This window comes from Rutidosis leptorrhynchoides, chromosome 2, assembly GCF_046630445.1.
Source record: "Rutidosis leptorrhynchoides isolate AG116_Rl617_1_P2 chromosome 2, CSIRO_AGI_Rlap_v1, whole genome shotgun sequence".
NCBI lineage: Eukaryota > Viridiplantae > Streptophyta > Magnoliopsida > Asterales > Asteraceae > Rutidosis > Rutidosis leptorrhynchoides.
Genome location: NC_092334.1, coordinates 147,669,510 through 147,686,137, shown reverse-complemented (window position 1 = coordinate 147,686,137; position 16,628 = coordinate 147,669,510). Strand labels below are relative to the sequence as shown.

Below are 16,628 nucleotides of genomic sequence, written 5' to 3'. Positions count from 1 at the left end.
CCACACTTGAGATCTTGCAATGCCCTCATTTGCAAGAAATCGGTAAAAATTTAAATTCATGAGGGTGATTATTGTAGAAAAATGATTAAAATTACCGAGTTTGCAAACATATTGTTGTTATTTCACATTTGATATTTTGCGTCTTGTCGTCAAAATTAGTAGCTTTTGCTGAACTTAATGACAGTCTTTGAAAGTGCGTTGTTTTACCCTGTTTTGTACATAAGATAAACTACAAACATATATACATATTTTTGAAGTTTGGTATATTACCCCACTTTCAAAAATTTATAAAATCTAATATTTTTTTGGTATACTTTAAATCAATAAAATTAAAAATAATGATAACAAAATTTATCGTCCCGCCCTCAGGTAAAGCAATTTCGGTTCAATGACCTAGTGTTTAACTCACGACGAATTTTAGAAATCATTTTTTTAAACTTAATTAAATAAAGTAAATTTTTGTTTTTAAAATCACACAAAACTTAAATTTAAAAAGCATATTAATTTCATATAAAACCTACAAAACAAAAAAAAAATTCAGAATGGGGGGAGAAAACTAGTTCTTTAGTGTCTGCAAGTGGAAAAGACCAATCGAATTCCATTCTCAGAACTACACGAGAACAGAGTAACTAACTCTAGACAGCATTTTCTTTTTAGAACATTTTGAATCTCCCCACACTTAGGTAGCTGTGGTGTCAAAATTGTGATTAACTTCATTGTCAATTTTTCTTGGACCATAATTAACTTGCATATCTGTGACTTTTGCTTTAAGCCATTGGTCAGATTCTTGTGTAATATCCACAAATTCAACTAATTTCGCCTTTTTTTAGGCGACAGATTGGATACTAACCGGTTACATAACTTAAAGGTCCCCTTGGTTCTAGCATCGGTAATTCGTTTAATAAGTTTCTTCATTGAACTATTAATAACGGGATCATTTAATTTCGTATCAACAACGGGGTTCTTTGTTATCAGGTCATCATTAGGTGTTACTTCATTTTCCCCACACTTAGGCGTTTTATTATTGTTGAACACTACCGTTGGAGTTGGTAAAACAACATGGTTCTTACCAATCATTTTTGCTGGTTTAACGGTTTTGGTTGGTGGAGATTTAGACTTTCGAATTATAAAGGTGATCGATTTCTCATCATTACTAAGTGTCATTCTACCCTTTCTTACATCAAATAATGCCCCGGTGGACGCTAAGAATGGTCGACCTAAAATTAGAGGAATGTTTGGGTCCTCTTCTATGTCAATGACAATGAATTCGACTAGAAAGGTTAAATTACCTACTTGAACGGGTAGGTTGTCAGCAATTCCAACTGGGTGCTTAATGGTTTGATCAAGGAGTCGAACACTCATATCCGTTGGACTTAACTCACCTACTCCTAATCTCTTATATAATGAAAGAGGCATAACACTCACACTTGCACCTAAATCTGCTAGTGCAACATACATGACACAGTCACTAAGTAGACAAGGAACAATAAATTCACCCGGATCACCTACCCTAGGTGGAGGTTTTGGTGGAACTGTCTTCACCGGGTTTACTTCTACGGTTTTTGTTTCTTGCACTTTCTTATTCTTCTTCTTCTTCTTTTTTCCAAAGGTATCACAAACTTTATTACCTATCACTTGCTCATACTCAACTCCTTTTCTTGGAAACGGGATGGGTGTTTTGTATGGTGCCACCACTGGCTTTACATACTCGGGTGGTGGTGGTGTTGTAACTTCTTCATTGTTACTCACATCTAAAACTTTCCCATCTTCTGGTGTTGGTTTTTTAGAATTTGTTGACACCATGTTAACATTTTCATTCCGAAGATTTACTTCATTATTACTCGGTAGCTTTCCTTGTTCCCTTTCACTCATCAATATAACAAGAGTACCTACTTGTTTTTCTAGATTCAAAATGGATGCTTGTTGAGTTCTAAATGACTGATCAAATCTCTCATTCGTTTGGGTTTGAGTTTCAATAAATTGTGTTTGAGATTCAACTAGCTTAAATACCACTTCTTCCAGATTTGACTTTTTCTCTTCGGTTTGTTGTGGTGGTTTATACAAGCCATGTCTTTGTTGATTGAAAGTGTTGTTTTGAGTTGGTTGGTTATTCGGACCTTGTTGGTTGTATGAGTTATTATTGGGTCCATTTAAATTGTAAAGAATGTTTTGATTTCGATTAAAGTTTGGCCTTGGCGGTTGATAATTATTTTGATAATTATTTCCCGGCCTTTGGTTTATGTAAGAAACATTCTCTCGTTGTTCCATCGTTTGCTCAACATTACAATATTTCGTTAAGTGTGGTCCACCGCATTGCTCACAACTGATTCGTATTGCGTGAATATCTTTAGTCATCTTTTTCATTCGTCTTTCGAAAGCATCTATTTTTGCGAAAACGGAATCAAAGTCATGGCTAGAATCGGCTCTAGCCGCTTTAGATGAACGAAAGATATCTTTTTCTTGGTGCCACTCATGAGAGTGGGATGCTATGTTATCAATGATCTTGTGAGCTTCAGTTGCGGTTTTCTTCATAATGGAACCACCAGCTGCTGTGTCGATGTCTTTTAGTGTGGCAAATGTCGATGCCTTTATAGAAAATTTGCACTATTTGAAAAGTATCTAAACCGTGTTGAGGACATCCTCTCAACATCCTTCCGAATCTTGTCCATGCCTCATATAACGTTTCATTTGGCTTTTGCACGAACGTGGCAATTTCTCCTTGAAGTCTCACGGCTTTAGATGCTGGAAAGAATCTTTGAAGAAATTTCTCAACTAAAATATCCCATGAGTCAATCGTTCCTTCAGGTAACGATTCTAACCAATCTTTGGCTTCTCCTTTTAAAGTCCATGGGAACAACATAAGATAAATAGTTTCATCCTCAACTTCTCGGATTTTAAATAGATTACAAATCCTATTAAAAGTTCGAAGATGTTCGTTTGGATCTTATTTTGTTGTACCACCAAATTGGCACTGATTGGTGATCATGTGTAGGATTTGTCCTTTGATTTCAAAATCTGATGCTCTAACATCTGGCTGATTAATGGCGTGACCTTGGCCCGTGCGTGTGGCTCTCATTCGGTCTTCCATACTTTGTGGTTTCGTTACTTCCATAATTGAATTTGTTGAATTCGAATCACTAGAAGATTCTGATTTAACTATTTGTGGTTCAGGATGAATGATTAGTGGTTCAGGATCTTGGAATTGTCCTTGAATATCCTCCGGATTCTCAGTTGTGAAGTCGGGTTCAAAAAATGGATTAACGGAAATTTGAGTTGGAGAACTTGTTCGACTAGATGATGATTCTAAAGAAAAATCAACGGCAACAATATTGGCTAGATGCCTTGATCTAGTTACAGGTGGTGAACGTATGAAAGGTGGTGAACGTTTTGCTTGGTGCATTCACTGAATATACTATTAGTTATAAAAATAAAAATTATATAAGTTATCAAATTAATAGACTTTTCTGATTTTGCCCACGTTTCGAATAGCCAATAGATGCAGCAGGTAGCCAGGACCCTTTAAATCGGAAGCCCACAACTCGCCACTAACAAATCCAACTATTACTACGAATCAGAAAACTTGGATGTCTATCAATTTAATCGCTTAAAATAATTTTTCATTTGAAATTTTAGAGAAGAAATAGAAAATTCTATGTCCTAAAAACTAGAGCGTCGAGAAATAAAAAAAGAAAAAGATTGCGTCGAAAAACGTCGAAAAAATAAAAGGTCGAAAAATAAAAATAAGAAAGTAGCGCGTCGAAACTTAAAAGGGATTCTAAACGAAAAACGGCAATTACTTAAAATGATACTAAAATTTTAACACGACGTCGCAAAATTTTAAGCCACCTAAATCTTAGTCTAAAGAAAAAGCACTTAAGGGATTTTACGGCAAAGCCTAAAAATTTAAAAGTATAAAAATAACTATGGCAAAACTAAACTTAATACTAAAAGTTATAACTAGAGTCTAAAAATCTAAAGATAATAAAACTTAAAATAAATATATATATTTTTTAATTTTATAGATAAAATCTTAAAATATATATATATATATATATATATATATATATATATATATATATATATATATATATATTTAAATTTTTTTTAAAAAAAAAATTTATTTTTAAATTTTTTTAACGATTTTAATATTTCTTTTTTAAGGATTTTAAATTTTTTTTTTTTTTAATTTTTTTCTTTTTTTTACGAAATTAATAATTTTTTTTATTATTTTTTTAAACTTTTTTTTAACTCATTTACTATTCATGAATAGTAAATAAAACGAAATTAATTAATTTACTATTCACATGAAAGCGACATGATAGAAATTATTAATTATAAGTTACATAATATACCCCTGAAGTATTTAATAAATACGACTTTTTAAAACTTTACGATTCAAATTTGATTCAAAATTATTATTATATTATTATATTTTATTTCAATATTATTATATTATTATATTTTATTTCAATATTATTATATTATTATATTTATTAAATTATTATATTTAAATTAATATATCTTTAATCAATCAAAAACTAAAAAAAAAAAACTTAAATACCCCGTGAAGACACAAAAAGTGTCCCCTGCAGCGGCGCCAAAAAATTGATGTGTTCTAGAGGGTGTGTATGAAACGGCTATCAGTTTTATATTTATTTACTACAGGAAATCACCTAAATTAAACTAAAACACAAAAGGCAAGTATACCTATCGTGTAATAATATAGCTAAGGTAAAGTCCGGGAGGTCGATCCGTGGACACTATTATTGAGTGTCTTACTAGGTCAAATTAGTTAATTAAGTAGTTAAACTAGATTTAGTGATATATAGTAATTATAGGTAACTTTGGGGGTTTTTACCGTTTAATGACCGGTTTGTCGATTTTATATTTTAAGCGTACAGATAAATGACGATAATTAAAGTGCATAAAATAAATAACAATATTAAAATGACAATAAATAAAATTGCGAGTAAATGAAAGTACGATGAGAAATACAATAAAAGAATTATGCTTATTTAAACTTCCGTAATCATGATGTTTGACATTTTGATTTTAATTTATTATGCTGAGTTAATTGTCCTTTGTCCTGGATTTATTTGATACCTATCTGGTTTTTGCCCATAATAGTTCATCGGTCATAATTATAAAATGATCGTAAAATTAACCTTATACCCGAAGTCAAATATTCCAACTAATTGGGGATTCGAACTGTAACAAGGTTTTAATACTTTGTTAACAATTACACCAATTACCCTTGTATGTAATCCACCCCTATTTTAATTAGTCCATGATTATTAATTTACCCACTTGGTCAGAATGAATAATAAATTACCCAACCCAATTGATTAATTAAATGATTGTAAAAGATGTCGTATAAACGTCACTAAATAGGACATGCATAATCATTTAATAATTATTAGGTTAATTAATTTGAAGATAGGTTCGACAGACTCTAATGAGTTGTCACTCAATTAGACAATACCCCCCATCTATTAATAGTCAATAGTCCAATTTCCACAAGTGTCGGTCTTTTGTCCAAACCTTAATTATGGTCCAAAGTTCAAGAACCCCGTCTTAATATTTAGTCAAACATCACGATTACTTCGACTTAAATAAGCATAATAATAACTTAGTTACGAGACATTAATTTAAAAAGGAAGAACATAGCTTACAGTGGTGAATAATCGCGTAGCGTTACACAGACAGAGTTCCGACTTCAAAACCCGTAAAATATTTCTTACAATAACTCAATTATTATTAAACTTAAATTAAAATTATAATTATAAATATATATAAATTACATATATAGAGAAAGAAGATTGGAAAAAGGTGTGTCTTTCTTCATTCTCCGTAGTCTCATTTTATAGGCAAATGTTGATTTGAAATTTTCACTTATGACCCCTTAACTATGCTCAATTAACAACTTTTTATTATTTATTATTATTCTTATTATGAATTATTTAAATATTATATTATATTCTTGTGCATAGTTGACTTGTACTTTCAGCTCCGTTGCGTCGAGCGTTGAAAGTTGGTTCATGTCTCGGTTCCGGATTTTTGAACGCCTTTTCGTATAATTTAATTTCTTGTACTTTGCATTTTGCGGCTTGTACGTTTGTAATTTTTAGACGTTTCTCATCAATATATTGAACCACTTGGATTGTACTTTGTACATTTGAGCTTTTTGGTCGTTTGCGTCTTCAAATCGTCGAATCTGCCTTTTGTCTTCACCTTTTATTATTTAAACGAATATCACTTGTAAATAGAACAATTGCAACTAAAATCTTGTCTTTCTTGAGGGATAATGCTATGAAATATGTGTTCGTTTTTAGCATTATCAGTTGTCCTTCAAGAGGACAATGTTGAAAGACGAGACTTTTTCTATAAGAATTTCAAAGATGCTCAACCTCCTACTTTTGAGGGCGAAAGGGACCCACTTAAGAGTGCCCGATGGATCTCCAACATGGAGGGTGCTTTCCGTACTTGCGAATGCCCTCTTGATAAGAAGACGAGGTACGGTTGTAGCATGTTGAGAGGTGATGCTAAGTTGTGGTGGGACGCGAAAATCCAACTCTATGGTGAAGAACAATGTATGGATTTTACTTGGGACGAGTTCAAGGCGGAATTTTTCCAAGAGTACCGAACTTTGGCCGATCTTACTAGACTTAAGGACGAGTTGCGTTCCTTGAGGCAAGGGTCGGTGGATTTGAACACTCTCAAATCCGTTTTCTTGTCCAAGACCCAATTTTGCCCGGAGTATGTCGGGAATGATAAAATGTTGAAGGAAGACTTCTATTGAATCTTGAACGATAGTTATCAAGAGAAGATTAGTGTAAATGTGGTGAAAAGTTTTGATGAGTTGTTCAACATGGCCAAAGGTTTTGAGGCGCTCGTGTTGAGGAAGAGTGGTTTTACTTTTGGCAAAAGGAAGTTTGAAGCTACTAGTCATTCGAATTTTTCAAACAAGAAGGGCTCCGAGAGTGTTGGTAGTGTGAAGAAAGGTGCTTCCGGAGATTTTCCTTATTCTTGTCACAATTGTGGACGAAAGGGGCATATGGCCCGTGATTGCACCAAACCATCTGCTACAACCAAACTTACTTGTTACAGTTGTGGTAAAGAAGGACACCGAAGGCCGGAGTGTCCCGATTTGAATAATGATAATGTTAAGAGGTTGGAGAAGGCAGCGGGCACGGCTAAGGGGCGAAACTATTTGATGACCAATGATGAGGCCAGGCAATCCAATGAAGTTGTCTCAGGTACTTTCATGGTTAACTCTAATCCGGAAAGGATATTATTTGATAGCGGTGCTAATTTGTCTTTTGTGTCGCTTCAATTTGTGCCTAAGCTTAACAAACCACTAGCTAAGTTAAGTCATCCGATAGAAGTTGAAATAGCGGATGGTAAGACGGTGCTAGGAGTTGATGTGTGTAAAGATTGTAATGTTGTGTTTGGTACCGGAACGTTTAAAATTGATCTTATTCCGATGACTTTGGGTGAGTTTGATATTGTTGTGGGTATGGATTGGCTCGATCATTATAGAGCCGATATTACATGCCATGATAAGTTCATTCGTGCCAAGACCCCAAGTGGGGGGAGTTGATTATTCATGGCGATAAACGAAGAAGACTCGTACCATTATGCACTTATGCACGGGCGCGACGTTTTCTTAAGAGTGGTGGTATGGTTTTTCTTGCCCATGTCATTGACACTCGTGATGAGCCACCATCCATTCATGAAATTCCAGTGGTTAATGAATTTGAAGACGTTTTTCCGGATGAATTACCGGGTGTTCCGGCGGAAAGACAAGTCGAATTTCGCATTGAGTTGGTTCCAGGAGCTACTCTCATTGCTAAAACTCCTTATCGTTTAGCGCCAACGGAAATGCAAGAGTTGTTAAATCAAACCCAAGAGTTGCTTGAAAAGGGTTTTATTCGACCGAGTTCCTCGCCATGGGGTGCTCCGATTTTGTTTGTGAAAAATAAATATGGTAGTATGTGGATGTGCATCGATTATCGAGAGTTGAACAAAGTGATGATCAAGAATCATTATCCATTGCCTCGGATTGACGATTTGTTTGACCAACTCCAAGGTGCAACGTATTTTTCTAAGATTGACTTACGATCCGGCTATCATCAACTGCGGGTCCGTGAGGAAGAAATAGAGAAAACGGCTTTCCGAACTCGTTACGGGTACTTTGAGTTTGTAGTTATGCCTTTTGGTCTTACGAATGCACCGGAGGCGTTCACGGATCTTATGAACCGAGTGTGCCAACCTATGTTGGACAAGTCAGTAATTGTGTTCATTGATGACATACTTGTTTATTTTAAGAGTATGAAGGAACATGAGCACCATTTACGTGAAGTGTTGAAGACGTTGCAGAAGGAGAAGTTGTATGCTAAATTCTCCAAGTGTGAATTTTGGCTAAGGGAAGTTCAATTCCTTGGCCATATTGTGAATAAAGAAGTTATTCAAGTAGATCCGGGGAAGATAGAAATGGTGAAGAATTGGGGAAAACCGACTACGCCTACGAAAATTTGAAGTTTTCTCGGGTTGGCCGGTTATTATCGTCGGTTTATCCAAGACTTTTCTAAAATTTCTTCTCCTTTGACGAAGTTAACAAGAAAGAACGTGAGGTTTATTTGGGAAAACGAGCAAGAAATTGCTTTCCAATTATTGAAGGAGAAATTGTGTCAAGCTCCGGTGTTGGTATTACCGGAAGGAATTGAAGATATGACGGTTTACTGTGATGCTTCATTAAATGGAATCGGGTGTGTTCTAATGCAAAGAGGTAAAGTCATCGCTTACGCCTCTCGACAATTAAAGGAACACGAAAAGAGATACCCGACTCATGATCTTGAATTGGCGGCGGTGGTACATGCGTTGAAAATTTGGTGCCACTACTTGTATGGTGTCAAGTGTACGATTTATTCGGATCATAAGAGTTTGAAACACCTCTTTAACCAACGAGATTTAAATTATCGTCAACGTAGGTGGATGGATGTGGTAAAGGATTATGATTGCGAAATTACTTTATCATCCGGGTAAGGCGAACGTGGTCGCGGATGCGTTAAGTCGAAAGAGTCAACATCTGGCAATACGAGTAGGGTCGTTACGCATGATCATTAGTAACGATTTTCTTGTAAAGCTTGGTGAGATTCAAATAGAAGCGTACGTTCACAACAAACATGAAGAGCGGATTGTGGGGCAAACGGAGTCTATTACTTTAGGCCCGCATGGTTTGTTGTCTTTTCAAGGAAGAGTGTGGGTGCCTAAAATGGGTGGCTACCGACAAGTGCTACTTGATGAAGCACATAAGTCAAAGTATTCCATTCATCCGGGTGCAACAAATATGTACTATGACTTGAAGAAAGAGTATTGGTGGCCAGGTATGAAACGTGATGTTGTTAAGTATGTTGAATAATGCGTCACGTGTTTACAAGTTAAAGCCGAACACTAAAAGCCGTATGGTAAGTTACAACCGTTGGAAGTTCCAAAATGGAAATGGGAGCACATTACCATGGACTTCATTACCAAGTTACCAAAGATGGCGAGAACCCAATATGATACAATTTGGGTGATAGTTGATCGGTTAATGAATAGTGCTTTGTTTCTTCCCATTCGGGAAACGATATCGTCGGAGGCTTTGTCCAAGTTGTTTATCAAGGAAGTGATATCGAGACATGGGGTTCCTATATCTATTGTTTCGAATCGAGATACTCGTTTCACGTCTCGATTGTGGAATAAGTTTCATGAAGATATGGGTACTCAATTGAAAATGAGCACGGCGTATCATCCTCAAATGGACGGTCAAACCGAACGTACGAATCAAACGTTGGAGGATATGTTCAGGGCGTGTGTTATTGATTTCGGTGGTAGTTGGGATGAGCACTTACCATTGGTGGAATTCTCGTACAATAATAGTTACCACACTAGTATTGGAATGCCACCTTATGAGATGTTGTATGGGTGTAGGTGTCGAACTCCTATTTGTTGGGGTGAAGTGGGTCAATGAGAAATCAGAAGTATCGATTTGGTTTTAGAGACGAATAGTAAGATTGAGATGATTCGGGCTCGACTTAAAGCGGCGCAAGATAGACAAAAATCTAATGCCGATAATGGTAGGAGACCGATTGAGTTTCAAGAAGGTGATATGGTGATGCTTAAGATATCTCCATGGAAGGGTGTTATTCAGTTTCGAAAGCGAAGAAAGTTAGCTCCTCGGTTTATTGGACCCTTCAAGGTTTTGGCTCGCGTTGGTGAAGTTGCTTATAGAATAGAGTTGCCCGAAGAGCTTGTGGGGATTCATAATACATTTCATGTTTCCCATCTCCGTAAGTGTCTCGCGGATAACTCGACTTGGGTGCCATTAGATGAGATTGCATTGAATAACAAATTAGAGTATGTTGAAGGGCCGATTGCAATCCTTGATGAGAAGGTTAAAATGTAGCGGAGAAAAGAAGTTAGAACTTTCAAAGTGCAATGGCGACATCGAAAGGATTCCGAGTTTACATGGGAATCTGAAGAGTTTGTGTTGATTTATCTTTCAGCTTGTCATGCGACTTGGATCTCGAGGACACGCTCCGATTCAAGTGGGGGATAGTTGTAACATCCCTTTTTCCCATGCATGAATTAAGGTATATATTTTATCGTTAGTACGCTTATAACTCGTTCGTTTATGTGATGAAATAAATAAAGTGTTAGTTGATGTGTAAATGTATATATATATATATATATGTATATATATATATATATGTATATATATATATGTATATATATATATATAAATATTTGAGAACGCCGCATGTATAAGTATATGCATGAGTTTTGACGGTGTTAGGTCATGTGAGGCTTATAGACAAAGTTTGGGCGAATATGTATAGCGGGAACGAGGTGTACTAGTCGTATAAATCAATTGTTAAGCTAAGTTGTCAAATTGGGTCAGTTACAGGCCATTGCCGTGCCGCGAGGCTCTTGGGCGCGCCACGACAAACAACACAAATCAAAGTCAGTAGGGGAAATAAGCAGCTCGAATTTTATGTGCATTGTCGCGCCGCGACATATGGGGTCGCGCCGAGACCTGTAGTGACCCGAACTTTTCCATGTTTATATATATTAATTGAGATTGATATTTACATGATTAAATGTTTCCAACATGTTAAGCAATCAAACTTGTTAAGACTTGATTAATTGAAATATGTTTCATATAGACAATTGATCACCCAAATTGACCGGTGATTCACGAACGTTAAAACTTGTAAAAACTATATGATGACATATATATGGATATATATATATAGTTAACATGATACTATTATAAGTAAACATATCATTAAGTATATTAACAATGAACTACATATGTAAAAACAAGACTACTAACTTAATGATTTTTAAACGAGACATATATGTAACGATTATCGTTGTAAAGACATTTAATGTATATATATCATATTAAGAGATATTCATAAATGATAATATCATGATAATATAATAATTTAAAATCTCATTTGATATTATAAACATTGGGTTAACAACATTTAACAAGATCGTTAACCTAAAGGTTTCAAAACAACACTTACATGTAACGACTAACGATGACTTAACGACTCAGTTAAAATGTATATACATGTAGTGTTTTAATATGTATTTATACACTTTTTAAAGACTTCAATACACTTATCAAAATACTTCTACTTAACAAAAATGCTTACAATTACATCCTCGTTCAGTTTCATCAACAATTCTACTCGTATGCACCTGTATTCGTACTCGTACAATACACAGCTTTTAGATGTATGTACTATTGGTATATACACTCCAATGATTAGCTCTTAGCAGCCCATGTGAGTCACCTAACATATGTGGGAACCATCATTTGGCAACTAGCATGAAATATCTCATAAAATTACAAAAATATGAGTAATCATTCATGACTTATTTACATGAAAACAAAATTACATATCCTTTATATCTAATCCATACACCAACGACCAAAAACACCTACAAATACTTTCATTCTACAATTTTCTTCATCTAATTGATCTCTCTCAAGTTCTATCTTCAAGTTCTAAGTGTTCTTCATATATTCTACAAGTTCTAGTTACATAAAATCAAGAATACTTTCAAGTTTGCTAGCTCACTTCCAATCTTGTAAGGTGATCATCCAACCTCAAGAAATCTTTGTTTCTTACAGTAGGTTATCATTCTAATACAAGGTAATAATCATATTCAAACTTTGGTTCAATTTCTATAACTATAACAATCTTATTTCAAGTGATGATCTTACTTGAACTTGTTTTCGTGTCATGATTCTGCTTCAAGAACTTCGAGCCATCCAAGGATCCGTTGAAGCTAGATCCATTTTTCTCTTTTCCAGTAGGTTTATCCAAGGAACTTAAGGTAGTAATGATGTTCATAACATCATTCGATTCATACATATAAAGCTATCTTATTCGAAGGTTTAAACTTGTAATCACTAGAACATAGTTTAGTTAATTCTAAACTTGTTCGCAAACAAAAGTTAATCCTTCTAACTTGACTTTTAAAATCAACTAAACACATGTTATATATCTATATGATATGATAACTTAATGATTTAAAACCTGGAAACACGAAAAACACCGTAAAACCGGATTTACGCCGTCGTAGTAACACTGCGGGCTGTTTTGGGTTAGTTAATTAAAAACTATGATAAACTTTGATTTAAAAGTTGTTATTCTGAGAAAATTATTTTTATTATGAACATGAAACTATATCCAAAAATTATGGTTAAACTCAAAGTGGAAGTATGTTTTCTAAAATGGTCATCTAGACGTCGTTCTTTCGACTGAAATGACTACCTTTACAAAAACGACTTGTAAATTATTTTTCAGACTATAAACCTATACTTTTTCTGTTTAGATTCATAAAATAGAGTTCAATATGAAACCATAGCAATTTGATTCACTCAAAACGGATTTAAAATAAAGAAGTTATGGGTAAAACAAGATTGGATAATTTTTCTCATTTTAGCTACGTGAAAATTGGTAACAAATCTATTCCAACCATAACTTAATCAACTTGTATTGTATATTATGTAATCTTGAGATACCATAGACACGTATACAATGTTTCGACCTATCATGTCGATACATCTATATATATTTCGGAACAACCATAGACACTCTATATGTGAATGTTGGAGTTAGCTATACAGGGTTGAGGTTGATTCCAAAATATATATAGTTTGAGTTGTGATCAATACTGAGATACGTATACACTGGGTCGTGGATTGATTCAAGATAATATTTATCGATTTATTTCTGGTCATCTAACTGTGGACAACTAGTTGTAGGTTACTAACGAGGACAGCTGACTTAATAAACTTAAAACATCAAAATATATTAAAAGTGTTGTAAATATATTTTGAACATACTTTGATATATATGTATATATTGTTATAGGTTCGTGAATCAACCATTGGCCAAGTCTTACTTCCCGACGAAGTAAAAATCTGTGAAAGTGAGTTATAGTCCCACTTTTAAAATCTAATATTTTTGGGATGAGAATACATGCAGGTTTTATAAATGATTTACAAAATAGACACAAGTACGTGAAACTACATTCTATGGTTGAATTATCGAAATCGAATATGCCCCTTTTTATTAAGTCTGGTAATCTAAGAATTAGGGAACAGACACCCTAATTGACGCGAATCCTAAAGATAGATCTATTGGGCCTAACAAACCCAATCCAAAGTACCGGATGCTTTAGTACTTCGAAATTTATATCATATCCGAAGGGTGTCCTGGAATGATGGGGATATTCTTATATATGCATCTTGTTAATGTCGGTTACCAGGTGTTCACCATATGAATGACTTTTATCTCTATGTATGGGATGTGTATTGAAATATGAAATCTTGTGGTCTATTATTATGATTTGATATATATAGGTTAAACCTATGACTCACCAACATTTTTGTTGACGTTTTAAGCATGTTTATTCTCAGGTGATTATTAAGAGCTTCCGCTGTCGCATACTTAAATAAGGACGAGATTTGGAGTCCATGCTTGTATGATATTGTGTAAAAACTGCATTCAAGAAACTTATTTTGTTGTAACATATTTGTATTGTAAACCATTATGTAATGGTCGTGTGTAAACAGGATATTTTAGATTATCATTATTTGATAATCTACGTAAAGCTTTTTAAACCTTTATTGATGAAATAAAGGTTATGGTTTGTTTTAAAATGAATGCAGTCTTTGAAAAACGTCTCATATAGAGGTCAAAACCTCGCAACGAAATCAATTAATATGGAACGTTTTTAATCAATAAGAACGGGACATTTCAGTTGGTATCCGAGCGTTGGTCTTAGAGAACCAGAATTTTGCATTAGTGTGTCTTATCGAGTTTGTTAGGATGCATTAGTGAGTCTGGACTTCGACCGTGTTTACTTGAAAAATGATTGCTTAACAAATTTTGTTGGAAACTATATATTTTTAACATGTGAATATTATGTGATATATTAATCTCTTAACGCGTTTGAAATTATGTGATAGATGTCTACCTCTAGAACAAGTCCCATTGACTCACCTAATAATAATGAAGAGTCAAATGTAAATTGGAATGATTCGTGGACTGATTCACAAGTTCCCGAAGAGGAACCGGATGAAGAAATAGAACCGGTGGGGGAAATAATAAAACGGTTAAGTAAAAGAAAATCCTCAACCAACCGACCAAGGTTAATTATGGTCAATGGTGTTTCCGCCAAGGAAGCAAAATATTGGGAGGATTACCAATTCTCTGATGAATCGGATTCCGACGAGAATTCCGATGATGTTATAGAAATTACCCCAACTGAATTTAAAAAGGCAAAAGAAAATAATAAGGGAAAGGGCACAAAAATAGAGAAATCTAATTCCAACCCCGATGAACTTTATATGTATCGTCTGAAATGTCCCGTTCTTATTGATTAAAAACGTTCCATATTAATTGATTTCGTTGCGAGGTTTTGACCTCTATATGAGACGTTTTTCAAAGACTGCATTCATTTTAAAACAAACCATAACCTTTATTTCATCAATAAAGGTTTAAAAAGCTTTACGTAGATTATCAAATAATGATAATCTAAAATATCCTGTTTACACACGACCATTACATAATGGTTTACAATACAAATATGTTACAACAAAATAAGTTTCTTGAATGCAGTTTTTACACAATATCATACAGACATGGACTCCAAATCTCGTCCTTATTTAAGTATGCGACAGCGGAAGCTCTTAATAATCACCTGAGAATAAACATGCTTAAAACGTCAACAAAAATGTTGGTGAGTTATAGGTTTAACCTATATATATCAAATCATAATAATAGACCACAAGATTTCATATTTCAATACACATCCCTTACATAGAGATAAAAATCATTCATATGGTGAACACCTGGTAACCGACATTAACAAGATGCATATATAAGAATATCCCCATCATTCCGGGACACCCTTCGGATATGATATAAATTTCGAAGTACTAAAGCATCCGGTACTTTGGATGGGGTTTGTTAGGCCCAATAGATCTATCTTTAGGATTTGCGTCAATTAGGGTGTCTGTTCCCTAATTCTTAGATTACCAGACTTAATAAAAAGGGGCATATTCGATTTCGATAATTCAACCATAGAATGTAGTTTCACGTACTTGTGTCTATTTTGTAAATCATTTATAAAACCTGCATGTATTCTCATCCCAAAAATATTAGATTTTAAAAGTGGGACTATAACTCACTTTCACAGATTTTTACTTCGTCGGGAAGTAAGACTTGGCCACTGGTTGATTCACGAACCTATAACAATATATACATATATATCAAAGTATGTTCAAAATATATTTACAACACTTTTAATATATTTTAATGTTTTAAGTTTATTAAGTCAGCTGTCCTCGTTAGTAACCTACAACTAGTTGTCCACAGTTAGATGTACAGAAATAAATCGATAAATGTTATCTTGAATCAATCCATGACCCAGTGTATACGTATCTCAGTATTGATCACAACTCAAACTATATATATTTTGGAATCAACCTCAACCCTGTATAGCTAACTCCAACATTCACATATAGAGTGTCTATGGTTGTTCCGAAATATATATATATAGATGTGTCGACATGATAGGTCGAAACATTGTATACGTGTCTATGGTATCTCAAGATTACATAATATACAATACAAGTTGATTAAGTTATGGTTGGAATAGATTTGTTACCAATTTTCACGTAGCTAAAATGAGAAAAATTATCCAATCTTGTTTTACCCATAACTTCTTCATTTTAAATCCGTTTTGGGTGAATCAAATTGCTATGGTTTCATATTGAAATTTATTTTATGAATCTAAATAGAAAAAGTATAGGTTTATAGTCGTAAAAAATAAGTTACAAGTCGTTTTTGTAAAGGTAGTCATTTCAGTCGAAAGAACGACGTCTAGATGACCATTTTAGAAAACATACTTCCACTTTGAGTTTAACCGTAATTTTTGGATATAGTTTCATGTTCATAATAAAAATCATTTTCTCAGAATAACAACTTTTAAATCAAAGTTTATCATAGTTTTTAATTAACTAACCCAAAACAGCCCGCGGTGTTACTACGACG

General features: G+C 34.1%; 1 non-coding gene across 1 annotated transcript; it reads left to right on the top strand.

Annotated features, from left to right (window-relative positions):
- Window positions 1-2,621: 2,621 nt before the first annotated feature.
- LOC139894834 (small nucleolar RNA R71) lies at window positions 2,622-2,728 on the top strand. Its single transcript, XR_011775314.1, has one exon. It is a non-coding gene; the product is annotated as a small nucleolar RNA R71 (small nucleolar RNA).
- Window positions 2,729-16,628: the final 13,900 nt, after the last annotated feature.